Source organism: Vombatus ursinus, unplaced genomic scaffold (assembly GCF_900497805.2).
Source record: "Vombatus ursinus unplaced genomic scaffold, bare-nosed wombat genome assembly UNPS02015066.1, whole genome shotgun sequence".
Lineage (NCBI taxonomy): Eukaryota > Metazoa > Chordata > Mammalia > Diprotodontia > Vombatidae > Vombatus > Vombatus ursinus.
In genome coordinates this window covers 8,814,293-8,832,017 of record NW_020954844.1, presented here as the reverse complement: position 1 = coordinate 8,832,017, position 17,725 = coordinate 8,814,293, and the positions used below count along the sequence as shown (strand labels likewise).

The 17,725-nt window shown below is 41.6% G+C and overlaps 1 pseudogene; it reads left to right on the top strand.

The window, feature by feature from the left end:
* The first annotated feature begins 4,421 nt into the window (after positions 1–4,421).
* LOC114031119 lies at positions 4,422–15,742 on the top strand (annotated as a pseudogene).
* Positions 15,743–17,725: the final 1,983 nt, after the last annotated feature.

Here is a 17,725-nt window from a genome sequence, read left to right as displayed (position 1 = left end):
ATATCTTCCTGCTTGTGTTTGTATTCCCATCATTTACCACAGTTTCTAGCACAGAGTAAGTACTTAATAAATGCTTGTTGACTTGACTTGACCTTGTTAGGTGGCCCATTACACTTTGGGACAGTTCTAATTGTTAAGAAGTTTGTCTCTGACATTAAACCTGAATCTAGCTCTTTGTACCTTCCCTATATTTATCCTGGTTTGCCCTCTGGGTCTAAGAAAAATAAGTCTGATCCCTCTACATTTGACAGGAAAGGAAGGAATGTCACCCTTTTCACAAGTGAGCCTTGTATCTCCCTAACCCTCACTTTGTCTTCTGCATTGTTGATTTCTTCCTCACACCCTCCTCAAATACTCTCACCTCCCCTATTGAAAAAAAAATTCCTAAATCTACTTCTGGTTGAAAGAGCCTTCAAGAAGCTAAAAGGAACTAGAAGCAGTGGCCTCAGAAGGGTCAGTGACCTGAGCCCTGGCCAGTAGCCTGATTCTTCTAGAAGCACCTAGTAGGCACTTATTTTTTTTAATTCATTCATTATATCTACCTGAATTATACATACCAGTGTATGTGCCTGGGGCTAGGTTTTCACTGAAAAGGTGAGAGTTGGTGCTGCCTTATCCTCAAATGACTCTGCTCTTGTTTGATTTGCTTCCTTGAGCAAGTGACTTCCTTCCTCAGGCTCCAGCCTGTTCACCCATAAAAGATGGTTATTTGGCCTTAAGGCTCCATTCAAGATCTGTGATTCTGTGATATTAAAATCTGTTACATCAGAAGAAAACTATTAGAATGGCTCTGCAAGAAGAATAAAATGGAAAGCTAACCTGTCTGAAGGTAAGAAGAGAGAGGGAAGAGAGGATATAGTTTCAAGAGAAAATTTGGGGTCCTGAAACCCTGGCCTGATAACCCCCATCCTTTCCCTCCACAAAGTCTCATTCAGTTAAAAGGTAGGAGATACATGGGTAGTGGGAGCTTACCTACGGAGAAGAGGTAGGGAGAGCACTTTGGTCTTGGGGATCAAGAACTTTTCCATGCAACTTCCTCAGGAAATGATAAAAATTTATTCAGTGAGCCAATGACAAAGTAGACACAGAGGTAATCCCATCCCTTTTCCCCAGATTTTCTTAACAACACTCAAATTTCCTCCACCTTCAACCCTTGAAAGGAACCTAAATTACCTCCACTATCATGACCCACCACCAAATTTCAACTGAAAATTCCTTCTTGGCCACATACTTGTTCCCTCATCTTACAGAAGAAAAAAACCTGAACTGAATCATTCCTTGGAACCTACAAACTTCCTCCTGCAAAATTACCAAATGCTTCCCTCATCTCTCCTAAATTTATGACTTGCTCTCTTTAATAAATTCTGGTTGGATTGGTTTGGATTGAATTAGATTGGTTGGGATTGGATTGAAGACCTCACTCCTTCAGTTCATGTCAAGTCAATAAACAGCTACCTTAGCACCTCTTACCACTAACTACAAGATGCATCTATTAAGCACTTTCTAAGTACCAGATAGAGGTACAAAAGAAGGCAAAAACATTCTGTCCTCTCAAGGAGCTCATATTCTAATGAAGGAAATGGGAGCACATGGAAATAACTAGAAATATATGTAATATTTATAGAGGGTAAATTGGAGATTATCTTAGATGGAAAGTACTAACAGAGAAGGGCCTGTGAAAACTTGCAGAAAGTAGAATTTAGGCTGAAACTTGAAGTAACTCAAGGAAACCAAGAGACAGGGGTGAAAAGGGAGAGAATTCCAGGCATGGGAGAGTCAGTAAAAATGGCCAGAGTTGAAAAAGTTGTATTCAAGCAACCCAGTCTCATTGGAAAGTAGAATGAAGTATAAGAAGACTGGAAAGACAGGAAGGGGGCAGGACACAAAGAGGGTTAAAAGCCAAACAGGGGACTTTTTATGTGATCTTGGAGATAATAGGAAGTCACTGGAGTTTACTGAGTTGGGAGTGAGGGAAAGAATGACATGGTCATACCTGAGCTTAAGAAGATCACTTTGGCATCTGAGTGGAGGATGGACTAGAGAAAGGAGAAGCTAGAGGAAAGGGGACCAATCAGAAGGCTATTGCAGTAATTAAGAGAAATTCAAATTAAAACAACTCCGAAGTACTACCTCACACTCATCAGATTTGTAAAGTTGACAAAAAAAGGAAAATGGCAAGTGCTGGTGGACCACGGGGAAAGCATATCAATACACTATTGGTAGATCTGTGAACTGGTTCAGCTATTCTGGAAAGCAATTTGGAACTATGCTGACAGTTAATAAACTATGCTTACCTTTTGGCTCCATATCTCAAAGATATTTTTTAAAGTGGAAAAGAATATATGTGTGCAAGACTATTTTTTGCAGTGGCAGAGAAGTGGAAACCAAGAAGGTTCCCATCAATTGGGGAATGACTGAATAAGTCTTGGCATTTGATTGTGATGGAATGTTATTATGCAGTAAGAAATTATGAGGGGACAGTTTCAAAGAAACCTCAAAAGATTTAATAAACTTATACAAATTGAAGTGAGTAGAACCAGTGGAACAGGGTATACAATAACAATAATATTGTAAAGGCAAAGAACTTCTAAAGACTCAGAGACTTTGATCGATGCAATGACTACCATGATTTGAGAGGACTCATGATAAAAATGCTGCCCACCTCCTGGCAAAGAAATGATGGACTCAGTGCAGATTGATAGATAGATAACACACACATATACATATATATATATATACACACACATATGTGTATGTAGTATATATATATATATGTGTGTGTAGATATATATGTTTGGATGTGGACAATGTGGGAATTTGTTTTGCTTGATTTTATACATATATATATATATACATATATTTGTAACATGCATTTTATTTTTCTTTCCAGTAGGAGGAAAGATGAGGTGAAAGGAAAAGAAGGTGGATTTTCATCAATAGGAAAAAAAATTTTAATTTAATTTTAAAAACTAAAAATGACTAATAGGCATGAAGTAAATAGAATGCTTAGTGAATAGAGCACCAAACTTGGAGACCCAAAACCTGAGTTCTTCAGACTCTTGTTCGTCCATTCTCAAAGAGTACCAGTGATATCAGGAGGGTGATATCTTGACTCACAAGTGAATTTAAACCCAAATCACTCTGGTTTTCACTGATTGGCCAATAGTAGGCCCCAGCCTTACTTGTTCATTGTTTGGACTTTAATGGCTCAGAATGAGTGTAAAGAGCAATTGTTTCTGCTCTGACCAGAAACTCTGAGGGTCCTCTCCTCCCGGAATGATTCTTTTAGGAAGGCAAACTAGGCCATCTTTTGCCTCAATTCTTACCTAGCCTTAAATTACTGAATGGGCATTGCCTCAAATAAACGAAGATTTGGGAAAGACCTTAGCTTGAAAAGGCCAAGGTCTTCCACTGCATCTTGGGCCGTCACCAGTAGTACTGACCTGTCTTACCACCGGACTTCATAAATTCTGGAGGAGAGAATGAGGCTGATGACTGCTTAACTTAAATCCAATTCACTTGAAAATCAAGAGTCACTCTCAGATTTCCCAGACATTTACCAGCTGTATAACCACAGGTGATTCACTTAATCTCTCTCTGCCTCAGTGTCTTTATCATCTATAAAATGAAAATAATAATAGTACTTCATAGAGTTACGAGGATCAAATAAGATACTATATATAAAATGCTTTGCAAAATTTAAAGTCTATATAAATCTTAACTGCTGGTACTACTAATAGCCTATTTTCAGGCTGAGGGCTCTCTTAGGACAGTGACTATATTCCCTGTTATAGTAAGGTCTCCCTGGCAGCAGCCTCCCCTCCTTAATGGAGGCTCCCATCAGACCTAGCAATTTTTTGGCATCTAGGTGGCACAGTGGACAGAGTTCTAGACCTGGAGTCAGGAACACCTGACTCAAATCCTGCCTCAGATGCTTACTAGCTGAGTGACCCTGAGCAAGTCACTTAACCTCTGCCTCAATTTCCTCAGTTATAAGAAAGAGATAATAATAGATTCTTCTGAGGATCAGATGAGATAACATTTGTAAAGCACTTAGTACAGTGCCTGGCACAGAGTGGAGTTTATTAGCTCCCTCCCTCCCTGCCTTCTTAATTCAATTTACATTTCGGAATGACAGCTGGTGGTTGGCACTGTATCAGTCCATGCCCTGGGCATCTCTTATACCACCGGATGAGGAGTGGGTTCTGGTGCATCCTACTATCACCACAAACTGCATCGCACTTCCTCTCTTATACCTTCCCTGCAAGGAAGATTCCTGTGTGGTGACAGGCGCCCAGCTGAGATTGAGACAAGCTTAGGGCCTTGACAGAACCAATCACAGCTATGATGAGGATGAGGGCTACGTAGCCATGGTGTATGTAGGGGCCTCTGTTCCTATTAGACACTGTCTAGGATGCAGGATGTGGGGACTGCAGCCTTCCCTGGCTGGGATGTTGTTGAGGAAGCCAGGAAGCTACCAGCTGAGGTGCATGGACAGTCAGAAAAAATGGGGATGGTCAGGCTTGGCCTTGCTTCTTGTCTTGGGGGCTTTTGCTGTAAGAATGACCCAGGCAGGTGAGTCCATAGAAGAAAGGGGTTAGGGAGAGAGGGTGGAGACCAAGGAACTTTGGATCTGATGAGGGAAGGATTAGTCATTGCTGTAATACAGGTACTCAAAGTGGGTGATACTGCCCCCTAGGAGGCGCTGGAACACTCCAGGGGGCAGTAGTAGCCTCAGGTGCAATTGGGGGTGTGGAATAAAAATAAGGCGGCAGTGGAAGCATAAGGAAAGAAAAGAAGAGAAGAAATTTTTGAAAAACCAATCGTACATGCTTCGTCTGTTGTGTAACAGAGTTAAAGTCATAGTGATTACATTATTTTCCAAATAAACACTCAAAATGCAAGTTATAACCCTTTAATGGTTTTAACACAATATTGCATCATCAAATTTTCCATTAATGGTTATGTGATGCAATATTGCATCATCAAATTTTCCATTAATGGTTATGTGATGCAATATTGCATCATCAAAATTTCAATACAAGGGAAAAAACACAAATTTACAACAAATTTTTAAATTTAAAATGCATCATTTTAAAAAATGTTTATATTTTTTAAAATAATGCAAATTTCAAAAAAAAATTACAAGGTTAAAGAAAGTAGATTTCCAGAGAGGCACTGAGTATTTTTTGAAAAGGGGTGGTAGGCCAAATAAGTTTGGGAACCTCTGCTCTGAAGGATCCTGGGTGATGGGAGGAGTTTCAGTCTTGTCTTCTGAGAGCTCCCAGTTCAACATGAGAGATATTATTCCTGCCCTCAGGTGTGATGTGGGAAGAGCCAGGCCCAACTTTTAAGAAGCTCCCAGTCTGATGAAGAGCACAAGAGAGAGACATGGGCTTCAGACGCAGAAGCAAACAAGATAGGCTATAGCTGGTGCATCGGTTCAGAGAGTTATTACCTTGAGACTCGGGGATGATTCTAAAGTGAGCTAAGTAGAGCTAATCAAAGAAACCTCCCCACATAAAGTGGCCTCTGATCCAAGACAGTTCTAAAACTTAGACCTAGAGATCGGGGAGGGGGGGAGGAAGGAAATGGCAGAGTTTAGATCTGATGAGGGACGGATGAGGAGAGGCAGGGGACTTCCAAATCTTAGTTGAAAGTACTTTCATTTCAAAGCCCTATAAAGATGGCTCTAACCAGTTACAGAAAGGAGAACAGGATAAAAACTGTAGCGTCCCTGCTTATTAATCTTGGAGTGGAGAAAGAGAAAGGAAGGGGACATGTTTAAAAAAAAAAAAAGAACGGAGAAGAAAACCAGCCTACGCTACTAGACTATCCTTAGGATATAATTTTAAGGGTGCAACTTGCATTGGATAGTCACTTAAAATCTCAGCTCAGCCCACAATATGAATTTTTGGATTTTTTATTTGTATTTGTACTGTTTTTATATTTGTATACTTTGTTCACTATTGCCCAATCATTACCTTTTGACCTTATGGTGTCTGAAGGTGAGCCTCAGCTAAACCAGAGAGAAGCCAAGAAGCTGTAGCTGTTAGGATCTGAGAAAGAGGGAGATGAGGGCATCAAAGGTAAAGAGTGAGCCTGGTTTACTATCTCATGAAGGCTGGGCCCTGCTGAACAGAAATAGGAGCTGTTCTTTACAGGAAGGGACGAATCAAAGAAGTTCTCATAATGAGATGAGAAAATTGGGGCAAACAGGGTTAAGTGACTTGCCCAAGCAGGGCTCTTTTCCTCTTAGTGCGATCCAGGTGGAGTTGAAATGTTGCCAGAGGAACTTTTCTTAGGGTAAAAGAAAACTAGAAACACAAATGAGTGAATGGAATAGAAGTCTCTTGTCTTTGTTTCACAAGCAGCTATTTCTTTTTTTCAAATAACAAGCATATTATCCATTTAGATCAGCTGGAGCCAGGAAGACCTGATTTCAGATTTCAGTCACTTGACCTAAGTCTTGGTTTCCTCATCTGTAAAATGGGGATAAAAACAGTACCTACTTCACTTACCTTGGCAGCATACTTTCCAGGGATGTCCACACAGATGATGAGGTTGACACACACATTGCCAGAGCTAGCTCAGTATTTGGGAGACTCCGAAGGAAAGTGTGGAAGAGAAGAGGTATTAGATTGAAGGTCTACAGAGCTGTTGTACAGACCTCATTGATGTATGCCTGTGAAACCTGGAAAGTATACCAGTGCCATACCAGGAAACTGAATCACTTCCATTTGAACTGTCTTAGGAAGATTTTGAAAATCACCAGCACCAGACACTGAGGTGCTTTCTCAAGCTAAACTGCCAAGCTTTCAAACTTTACTGCAGAAAGCCCAACTTTCATTGACTGGTCATGTTGTTCTAATGCCAAATATACATTTGCCTAAAAGACTGTTTTGTGGAGAATTCACACAAGGCCAGTGGTCACATGATGGTCAGAAGAAGCAATACAAGGACACTCTCAAGGTCTCTCTATAGAACTTTGGAGTAGATTGTGAGAAACATGGGAGACACTGGCACAGGACTACCCAGGATGGTGTGCCCACATCAGAGATGGTGCTGTGCTCTATAAGCAAAGAAGAATTGCAGTAGCTCAAAAGAAATAGGAGATGCACAAATTTAGACATCTCCACTCCAAATGTCATGTGGACTATTTGTGCCTGACCTGTGGTAGAGCCTTCTGAGCTTGCATTGGTCTGATCACCCATAGCCAGATACACTGTCCCTTGACCTTGATGTCATTTTGGTCTTCTTCAAGAACGAAGGACAACAACTAAGCAGGCCATATCACACAATTTTAGTCATACCTGTGAGGCCTTGTGGCCTCTGTATTAAGATGACCAGCTCACTCTGTTTATTACTAACATTCCTTGCGTTTGAGTCTCACCACTTGAGGTCACAAGTGCCATTGTTTTCCCATCTCCCTGGACAGTATCTCCCTTGCATTCTCCATCACCGCTATTCTTCCTCCCCGGCTATTTTCTGTAGGAGGCTCTCTAGTGAACTGTTTGGTTCTTCCCCCACTCCCCTCTGCCTCTGTTTTCCCTTGATCACACCTGAGCTTGGGAGCCCCCTCACAGTCGAGAATCCCAGACTTGTCATAGGTCATTCAGGAACAGTCCTCATACCTCAAGGGAGTTTCGTGATGACGCGACAGACCCAGCAGGTGTGTAGATTGTTCCCAGCTGCCACACTCTGCCAGCTTTCATTTCTGGAGGTGAAAAGTTCCAGCAGATTCCAAAAACAGATACAGGCAGACATACTTCTGCCACGCTGTTGCTACTTTACCTCCACACCCCGAGTCCTCCCTGATTCTTTACCATGGTCTGCTCACATTGTATCACTCTCTGTTTGAACATTGTAAGGGGCCAGATTCTCACACCTCAGCAAAGATTGCATTGTCTCTCCTACCTAATCCACTAGCTACGTGTGCCCATAAGACAGGCAGAAACTTTTGAACTCTCTTGGCACCAAGGCTGTGCCTTTTCTCTTCCCTCTCTCAGAGTTCACCTGTGTTGCCTTTCTGTATAAACTGAAACTCAGAGTGTTTATACAGTCTTTGCTACTGCCTCATTTCTCTTTATTATCTCTGAGATGGAAGGTGAGCTTAACTGAACTGAGTTGGGAAAATGCTTACCCCATTAAGTAATTGTCCCTGAATAAGCCAAATAGCAACAGAAGCTTACTAAGGCTTGATTTGTGCCCAGTTTTGTGACAGGTGCCAATTGAAAATGTAGCTAGGGGCTCTGCCCTTTTACCGAATGACCTCTGGGACTACAGCCGGGATGTAGGGATGGTAGGTAAAAGTAGAAGGAAGGATGGAAGGAAGGAAGGAGATATCAGGCTCCTGCCCCTTCCCCAACACACACACACACACACACACACACACACACACTTAACCCCTCTTTCTTCCTTTCTCCCACTCTGCCATTCAGGACAACATAGACATGTGTTTTATTTCACCACGGGGGGCACAGTCAGCTCCCTCTTGAACTTCACTACGGTTTGCATCATTGATGATATTCAGTTGTGTTCCTATCACAAACTGAGCCATATTCAAGTAAAGATAAACCGGATCTCCGATGTCCTCGGTGCCAATTTCAGTAAGCAGATGCAAAGGCTGTTGATGAACCATGAGGAGGATTTCCACAGACTGATCTGTTACTTGGAACAGAATGACACCAAGATTGAAAGTAAGTCATTGGCCTCATCCTTCCCTCATCCTGCCTTGTCTCTTCACTTACCTAAGTGTGATAGACCAATTCCCAAGAGTCTTTGTTCTGTTGGACAGAGCGTCCCATTCTTAGACCATGAACTCATCATTGACAGAGCTACAAAGGACCCAATTCTTGGCTTTAGGAATCAGTGAACCACATCACTTCTTCAAGATGCCAACTCTTCCTTTTGTAATACGGGGTCGTTGGCCTCCAGTCTCAGGCCTTTCACATTTCATCACTTCCTAAGCTTCCTTGACCTTTGAATTGGAACTCAGTGCACTGAACTTCCTAGCTTTCCTCAGTCCTTGAGTTCAGAGTTCAGTCCCACTAGATCCTGGTTCCCTTAGCCTACTTTCATGGCACTGCCACCTCCTCCAGGTTCCTACTTACATCCTAAATCCTACTTACTCCTTCATCCTATCTTATTCTGCTTTTCACTCTAACCCACAGAAGTATGGATTTTTTAGGGTTTGCACATAAGAGAAAATATGTGTGTATGGATATGGAAAGGAGAGAGAGAGAGAGAGATAGAGAGAGAGAGAGAGAGAGAGAGAATTCTGTGATTTACTACCCCCAATGGTATCTAAAATTATGGGTTGGACCCCTAGGGTGTCAGTGTACTTCCCATGAATCAGTCAGTCAGCAGGCATGATTAGCTTAGGCACTTAATAAGATAACATAGCAAGAACACCACCTATTAAACACCCACTCTCAAACTCTGGTCTCACAAATCCACATCATTTCCAAGAGAAGAGCTGACACTAGCTTAGTACACAAGAGTAGTAAAGTAAACAGGTGGGGAATATTACTTGCTCCTTCAATACTGCTAGCCCTCTCCTCTCTGCAGCCCAACTCTCTGTTTGCCCAGACTAGCACTCTTCTGAATCTCTAGCTGCTCTCTTCTCTGCTGCCAGAGGACATATTCAGTGAAGCAGCTTTGAGGCTCTAAGGAATGCCTGACTCTCTGTAGCCACATCTGTCTGAAGAGTGTGTCCCCCTCAACTGCACCTCAAGCTCTCTCAAATTGGCATTCCATACTTCTGGATTCCATACTTCCATACTACCTCTGAGTGAGTAGAGCTGCTGCTAGATGCCACGTTCAATGGGGGGGGGGGGGGGGGGTGAATTTCCTCCTGCCTCTCAAAAAGTGAAGATCTGAGTTACGCCTTGACTGCTGGCTCCTTCATTGATTCATTGGAGCTGCCTAACTCCTGACTACCTCCTGGAGTCAGGAATAAAATAAATCATAAAAAATAAAATGAATAAATAAATAAATATAATTTAGATAGCTAACTATTTTAATATATTTTATTTCGGTAAATATTTCCCAATTCCATGTAATTTTTTTTTAATTTTGAGCTCTAAATTCTCTACCTCCCTCCCACTTCCCCCACTCCTTGAGAAGGCAAGCGATTTTATATAGATTATACACCCAAAGTGATGCAAAACATTTCCATATTAGTCATGTTGCAAAAAAAAAGGAGGGAGCAGCAAGGTGGCGCAGTGGATAGAGCACCGGCCCTGGTATCAGAAGGACCTGAGTTCAAATTTGGCCTCAGACACGATACTCACTAGCTGTGTGACTCTGGGCAAGTCACTTAACCCCATTGCCCAGCCCCCCTCCCAAAAAAGAATAATAGAAAAGAAAGTTAGAAAAGTATGCTTCAATTTGCACACAGAGTTCATCAATTCTCTCTCTGGAGGTAGATAGCATTTTTCATCATGGGTCCTTTGGAGTTGTCTTTGATCATTGTCTTAATCAGAGTTACTAAGTCTTTCACAGTTGATCAGCATACAATATTACTATTACAATGTATAGTGTTTTCCTGGTTCTGCTTGCTTCACTTTGCATCAGTTCTTATGTCTTTCCAGGTTTTTCTGAAACCATGCTGCTTGTCATTTCTTATAGCACAATAGTATTCCATCACAATCATATTTCACAACTTATTCAGCATCCCCTCAGTTTCCAACTCTTTGCCACCACAGCTTTTCCGCTTCTGATTCAGTTAGAGAAAGATGTTCACAATTCATAAAGAGATCAATGGAACAAATATCTCATTAGCCCTAATGCCACATCATCTGTGGTTGCATTTTGTAACTGTGCCAACTGAGGAAGGGAGAGATGAATTAAATTCACCCCCCCTTTAAATATATATGAATTCAAAAATAATACAGCAAAGAAAGGTAAGTTTAAAGGCACATGAAAAGCTGAATTGTACCTATATTCTACTCTTCCCTGTATTTTAATGGCTCTCCAGTCTTACTTGGCCATGGTTTCAGGGTGAGAGGATCAAGGTCTTTCATCAACATCAAAACAATTCCACATGACACACAGATCAACTCCAAAGCTCACAAAGAAACCTCTTTACTTTAGAGAATCCACAATAGAGGGTCACTCTCTCCCTTTCCCCATCTTCCCTCCTAAACCTTCCCCACTCTTTGAAATCCCAGAGATACCTGGGTTTCTCCCTCTCCCCACAGAAAGCCACACATTGCAACCCTTTGCAGGCTGTGAACTGGAAGATGACATCCAGGTAGATAGCCATGTGCATTTAGCTTGGGATGGCGAGATTTGTTCTGGGGGGATGAGCAGGAAGACTACTGGATTTTCCTGAAGCCAGTGGGCTACATTTTAAAAACTGCTGTGGAAAGTGCCTTCTAGGACAGTGTGAGAAAACACTACATGCAGGAATATTGTTTTGACATAATGAGGAAAATTCTTAGGCATTCAAGGATCAAGGAGAATGGTGAGTCCCATCTGTTCCCTATCTTCCCCGAGAAAGACCAGACCACCTCTACCTTCCTGCTGTGTGGTAGTAGCTGGAGTCCTGCAATTAGGAGGCAGGAGACCTGGGATGCAGTCCAAACTATGGCTCCCACTAACTATGCAAAAATCTGCACCACAGATAAGTGAATGAGTACATGAATAATGAAAAAAAATTTATTTATTAAGCACTTATTAACTGACAATCCCCATGCTAGTGATTCAAACACAAAAGCAAAACCAGTTTCTCCTCTCAAAGAGACAACCTAAAGGGGGAGAGCATAAATGGTGGCTGTAGAGGGGATTTTGAACCCAAAAAAATGACAGAAATAGCTAGTGAGACCATAGTGGAGTAGACTGACACACTCTTTCCAGGAGCAATGACAGAATTTATTCCATTATGGTTCCAAAACTGAAGAATAGAGAAGTAGTTGCTGAGAAGATGACCCAGTAGCATGGGGTGAAATGAATCATTGCTGGGGCCTGCTTGAAATCATGGGCCAGGAAAGGCTGCCACTAATCAAGACAACTGAGTCCCAGGGCAATGACATTTGATGATGTAATTCACTGTTTTTAATGACTTTACTGAAATGATATGTCATAGTCTGATAGATGCCTCATACTGGTATGTAGGTATGCGTTTTTCAAGGTGGTGGTCTCCAAATTTACTTAGTATGACCAGTTTTCATATTAATTTCACAGATACCCCTCCCTTGTTACATTAATTTCACATACAACCCTCTCTCCCATATTACAGTATTGTAATACCAGGATATTGATTTTTAAATATTCAAATCCTCAAGTGGATATGTGATCCCATAGACCTGACTTCAGACTTCCCATCTCATGAGAGGCAATGTGATAGTGAGAAGATCTCTAGATTTGGGGTCAAAGACACTGGGTTAAAATCCCACCTGCTCTAGCAAGCTTGGTATAGTGCGATGGATAGAACATTAGATTTAAAGTCAGGAAGCCCCAGGTTCAAATCCTGCCTCAGACATTTACTAGCTTTGTGATCTTGGACAACTCACTTACCCTTTCTAGACCTTGGTTTCCTCATCTGTACAATGAGAGGGATGGACTCAATGATCTGAGGTATCTTCTAGCTCTAAATCTAGGATTTTATGAATATAACACTTGTGTGATCTTGGGCATGTCTTTAATATCTCTGATTTAGTCTCTTCATCTGTGAAAGGAAAGGGTTAAGCTATAAGGTTTCCTCTAGCTCTGAATCTTAGAATATATGAACCCATTCTTGCATGCCCATCCTGTTAAATCATCCTCCATAGCTTCCCACAAGGTCATCACTTAGTAACTTCCCAATGTTCTGGGAGCCATCCTTTCTTTCTCCTGACCTACCATCTAGGGTGACCATCTGTCACACCTTGAGTCCACCATGTTAGGGCCCATCTTCTTCTGCAATCTGATGTTCATTTGATGTCAATCCTTATTCCAATTGTTCTTTAGAAAATGGTGATAAATAGCTTTGAATTCAGTAATTATTTAAGTGAATTTTTTTAAAACAACGTGGATTTAAAAAATAATAATACACATGTGTAAATCTAACTATTTATTCAGTCTATGTAAAGTATCTACAGGACAGAGAGCACAGGCTCTGAAGGTAGAGGACCTGGTCTGCTAATTGCTGCTATGTGGTCTTGGGCAGCTCACTTTTCTCAAATGTAAAATGATAGGGTTGGATGAGATGATCTCTGAGGCCCTTTCCAGTTCTAAATCTATGGTCCTATCATCCTATTGAATGTAATAGATGCCAGGCAGTAACTTTGCATGACCTATGAATACTTATTAGCTGTGTGACCATAGTCATTTAGCCCTATTTGCCTCAATTTCCTTATCTGTAAAATGAGCTGGAAAAGGAAATAGCAAACCACTCCAGTATCCTTGCCAAGAAAATCCCAAATAGGGTCATGAGAGTTTGATACAACTGTTACAACTGAACAACAAAATGGTCTATGGGTTGAAAACCATTGATCTAAAGTGATGGTAGTCCAGTTAATTCTACCGTGCAGGAGAAGTTTCTAATTAGGGCCATGGGTTAGACTGGTGCATCTGTTGTGTGAGAACCTTCAAAGCTAAGTTTAGAAAGGCTAGTCATTGGGCCAGCAAGGTGGCGAAGTGGATAGAGCTTCAGTCTTGGAATCAGGAGGACCTGAATTCAAATCTGACCTCAGACTCAAAACACTTACTAGCTGTGTGACTCTGGGCAAGTCACTTAACCCCATTGCCTAGCAAAAAAAAAAAGCTATTCATTAGACCCCTAGTGATGAGTTCATTGGGTCACAGAAAATCATGAATATGAGTCTAAATCATTATGGAGTAAGTTCAGTTTTCTCTCATGGAGTGAGTGCCTGATATAATCATGTATCTGTGGAGGTATTGAAACATTGAAGAAGAACCAATTATCATGTCAAATGCTTATCGCTGCTTGTTGTTGGTTTAGACATCTCCTGGTCTTATAGAAAGACAGAATTTCTGAGTTGATGGGAACTTAAATGGCTACCTCATGCCTGAAAAAATACAATCCCCTTTCTAGAATAGTTTTTATATCATGGATCCCTTTAGCACCTGGCAAAGCCTGTGAATCCCCTTACAAAACAATAAATAATTGAAGGAAATGCTATGTTTCTATTAGAGGTTAGTGAAAAATAGATTTTTTTTTCCTTATCCGAGTTCATAGACCCCCTAAAATCTATCCATTCATTCCTTGAGGGTCTATGGACCCAGGTTAAGAACTGATGCTCTAAAACAGGCCAGCACAACCTGCAGCCCCTGGGAGATTACAGCTCACAGGCATGCCAAAGGATTTCGGGCAGCCCACAAAAAATGTAGAGAATATTTTCCTCTACATTTTTCACAGGCCACCCAAAATCCTTTGGTGGGCCACAGGTTGTGCAGGTCTGCTCTAAAATATACCCACGAAGTGATCCTTCAGCCTTTGCCTTAGGACTTACATTGAAGAGAAGCTCCATCCCTCCCCAGGCAGCCCACTCCATCTGTCCATAGTGTATCATCATGAATGACTATTACTTGTGTTTCTACTGAGTGTACTGTCTTAGGCACTGAGGAGGAGGCACATTATATGGCCCTTATCCTTAGAGTACTTATGACTGCTAGATACAAGCAAAGGATGAGAGTAGAAAGCATACCAATAAGGAAACAGGGAAATATGAGGACAAAGGGAAATGGCAATACTAAAGAACTTTGGATGTAATGTCTTCTCTTTTGCATTCTTCCCTCGGTGCCTCCTGAAGTGACTGTGTCTTGCCATGATGCCCTGGATGGCACCATTACCCTCTCCTGCACAGCCACAGGCTTCTACCCCAACTCCATTCTGCTGGGCTGGGAGAAGGGTCACGAACATGCTATCTGGGGGAAAGAGAGCTCCAACGGCACCCTGTCAAATGCTGATGGCACCTTCTACCTCCAAATAACCCTAGAGCTCCTGCCAGAGGACCCAGGGATTGGTTACACTTGTGTTGTAGAGCACAGAGGGCTAAAAAACACCAGCTGTATATCCTGGTGAGTGATTTACCCAAGTTGGTTGGACCTAATCCTAGGAGTCAAGCCAATGCCCAATGCCCATATCAACCCCTAACTCATAAAGGGCCCAAGGAAAGGATTCTGTTGCTTCCTGGGGATATAAACTTCTGTCCATCCCCATTAACTTGTTGACTTTTCTCCTCTACAGCTCCTGGGAAGCCCACTAAGGAGAAACCTTGGGCCATGGCATTGACCATCATGACAGTTGTCATCCTAGGGGTGAGCTGTGCTTTATCTTTCATCACAAGGAAGGAAAAGAAGACAAGTAGGTATGTGGGGAGACAGGATGGAAAGGGGAGATCACAAAGGAACAGGCAGTTGGACATTCCAGGATTGATGTTCATAAATGTGTACTTTGTAAAAAAAAATTACAGTGTACCAAAAACTCAGAGTTGGAAGAGACCTTGGTGTCCTTCTAGTCTAAACCATTTAAGAACAGAATTCCTCTCCACAACATCCCTGACAAGTAATCAACCATCTTCTGCTTGAAGACCTATAATGATGGGGAACTCACTACCTCCTGAAGCACTCTATTCTACTTTGAGGCTGCTCTTGCAGTATTCATTTTATTGAAGACACATTTGCCTTTTTGCAAACCCTCCCCCTTGCTCCTAGTGCTGTCCTCTGTGATTGGGCAGAACAATTTGAATTGCTTTTACGGGGAGCAGCCATTCCAACACATCAAGACAAGTGAGTGGGTCCCCCCTTCCTGCTTGCTCATCTGGCATGATTTACAATCCTCTTCTCATCCTGGGAACCCACTGGAGAAGCTCCAGCTTAGCATTATCCTCCCGAAATGTGTTGGTGAAAATCAGACCTGGAATAGAATTTCTACACATTGTTTCCTCCACCTTTTGAAGGAGGAAATTATCATTTAGGCAAGTCAAGAAAACATTAATTGCTATTCTTTTTGAAAAGTGAGCCCCAGAGGATGTCTAGATAACTAAAGTACTCTAACACTATGATATCATGCCTCTGTGTTAGACTGGTAGTCTCTTTTCTAGACTCCTTATCAATTACCCCTCTCTGTCCAGGTGGTCTATAGTATATGCTGATGGCAAAATTGCTGATGTTCCTGCCTCTGTTTATCTTTACCCAAATCCTATCCTCCATACTTCACTGTTCTGTTTCCCAGTTTTCCTTATCTAAGTATATCTTCTTAATACAGTGTTTTCCCACCCAGCCACCCTTCTGATCATTTTTAAAAGACTTTACCCTTCCACTGTGAGACAATGTGGCATTGTAGATAAAGAACTAGCTTCAGAGACAGGAAGATATAGGTCAGGTCCTGCCTCTGACACATCCTGGTTGTGTGACTCTGACAAGGCAACTAACCTAGCAGGGCTCTGGGCACCTCTAGGACTCTAAGCTGCTGAGAAGGTGCCTATCTGCAATGATAGGGGGAGTTCCTCTACTGAGAAGTCTCTATGCCAATGAAATCACAAGTCTGGTCTCTGTGCCAACCTAAATCCTATTCTCTTTCATAGCTGTCTTCCCAATCATGGGTCTCATTCCACCAAGTCTCGGTAATAACTATGGTACCTTTGCTTTCTCTCCAGCTCTTGCCCGGGGACCTGCTTAATCTTGACTGGTGAGAGTTCTCCATAGCTAACCTGGCTCAGACCCACCATGCCACAGCTCTTCGACCATCTTCATATCAAACCTCTGCACCTTCTTTCCCTATTCCCAACCCCCTTTCTGACCTCTGTCTCTGGGAATGGTAATTGAACCAATACCACCATTTCTTAAAAGGACATATGTCAATCAATTGCCCTATGGTTCAACTCTGTGGCTTCCCAGTCCAGAGTAGCCCTTCCTGGCCACCACTGCCCATATATGTTGTTTTCCCCATTAGAATGTAAGCTCCTTTAGGATGAAAGGAGAGAGAGAGTGGTATAAACAGGAGTAAAATAGGATGGAGAGAATTACACAGTAAGTAATCATAACTGAAAAAAACTATACAGCAAGTTTCTCTGATAAAGGACCCATTTCTCAAATACATACAGAATTGAGTCAAATTTATAAAAGTAAGAGCCATTCCCCAACTGATAAGTGGTTAAAGGATATGAACATGTTAAAGGACATGAACTTTCAGATGAAGTGATCAAAGCTATCTATAGTCATATAAAAATGCTCTACACCATTATTTATTAGATAAATGCAAACTAAAACAACTCTGAGGTACCACCCCATGCCTACCAGTTTACCTAACATTGATAGAAAAATGACAAATGTTGGAGGAAATGTGGCAAAATTGAGACACTAATGCATTGTCAGTGGAGTTGTGAACTGATTTAACCATTCTGGAGAGCAACTTAGAATTAAGTCCAAAGGGCAATAAAAACCATACATACTCTTTGACCCAGCAGTACTACTATGAGGTCTGGATCCTAAAGAGATTTAAAAAAAAAGGAAAATTACCTATATGTACAAAAATATTTATAACAGCACTTTTAGTGGTAGCAAAGAATTGGACATTGAGGGAATACCTATCAATTGGGGAATGGAATACTATTATACTATAAGAAATGAGAGCAAGATGCTCTCAGAAAAACCTGGAAAGACTTACATGAACTGATGCAAAGTAAAATGAGCAGAACTAAGAAAACATTTTACATAACAACATCAATATTATACAACAATCATATATGAATGACTTAGCTATTCTTAGTAATAT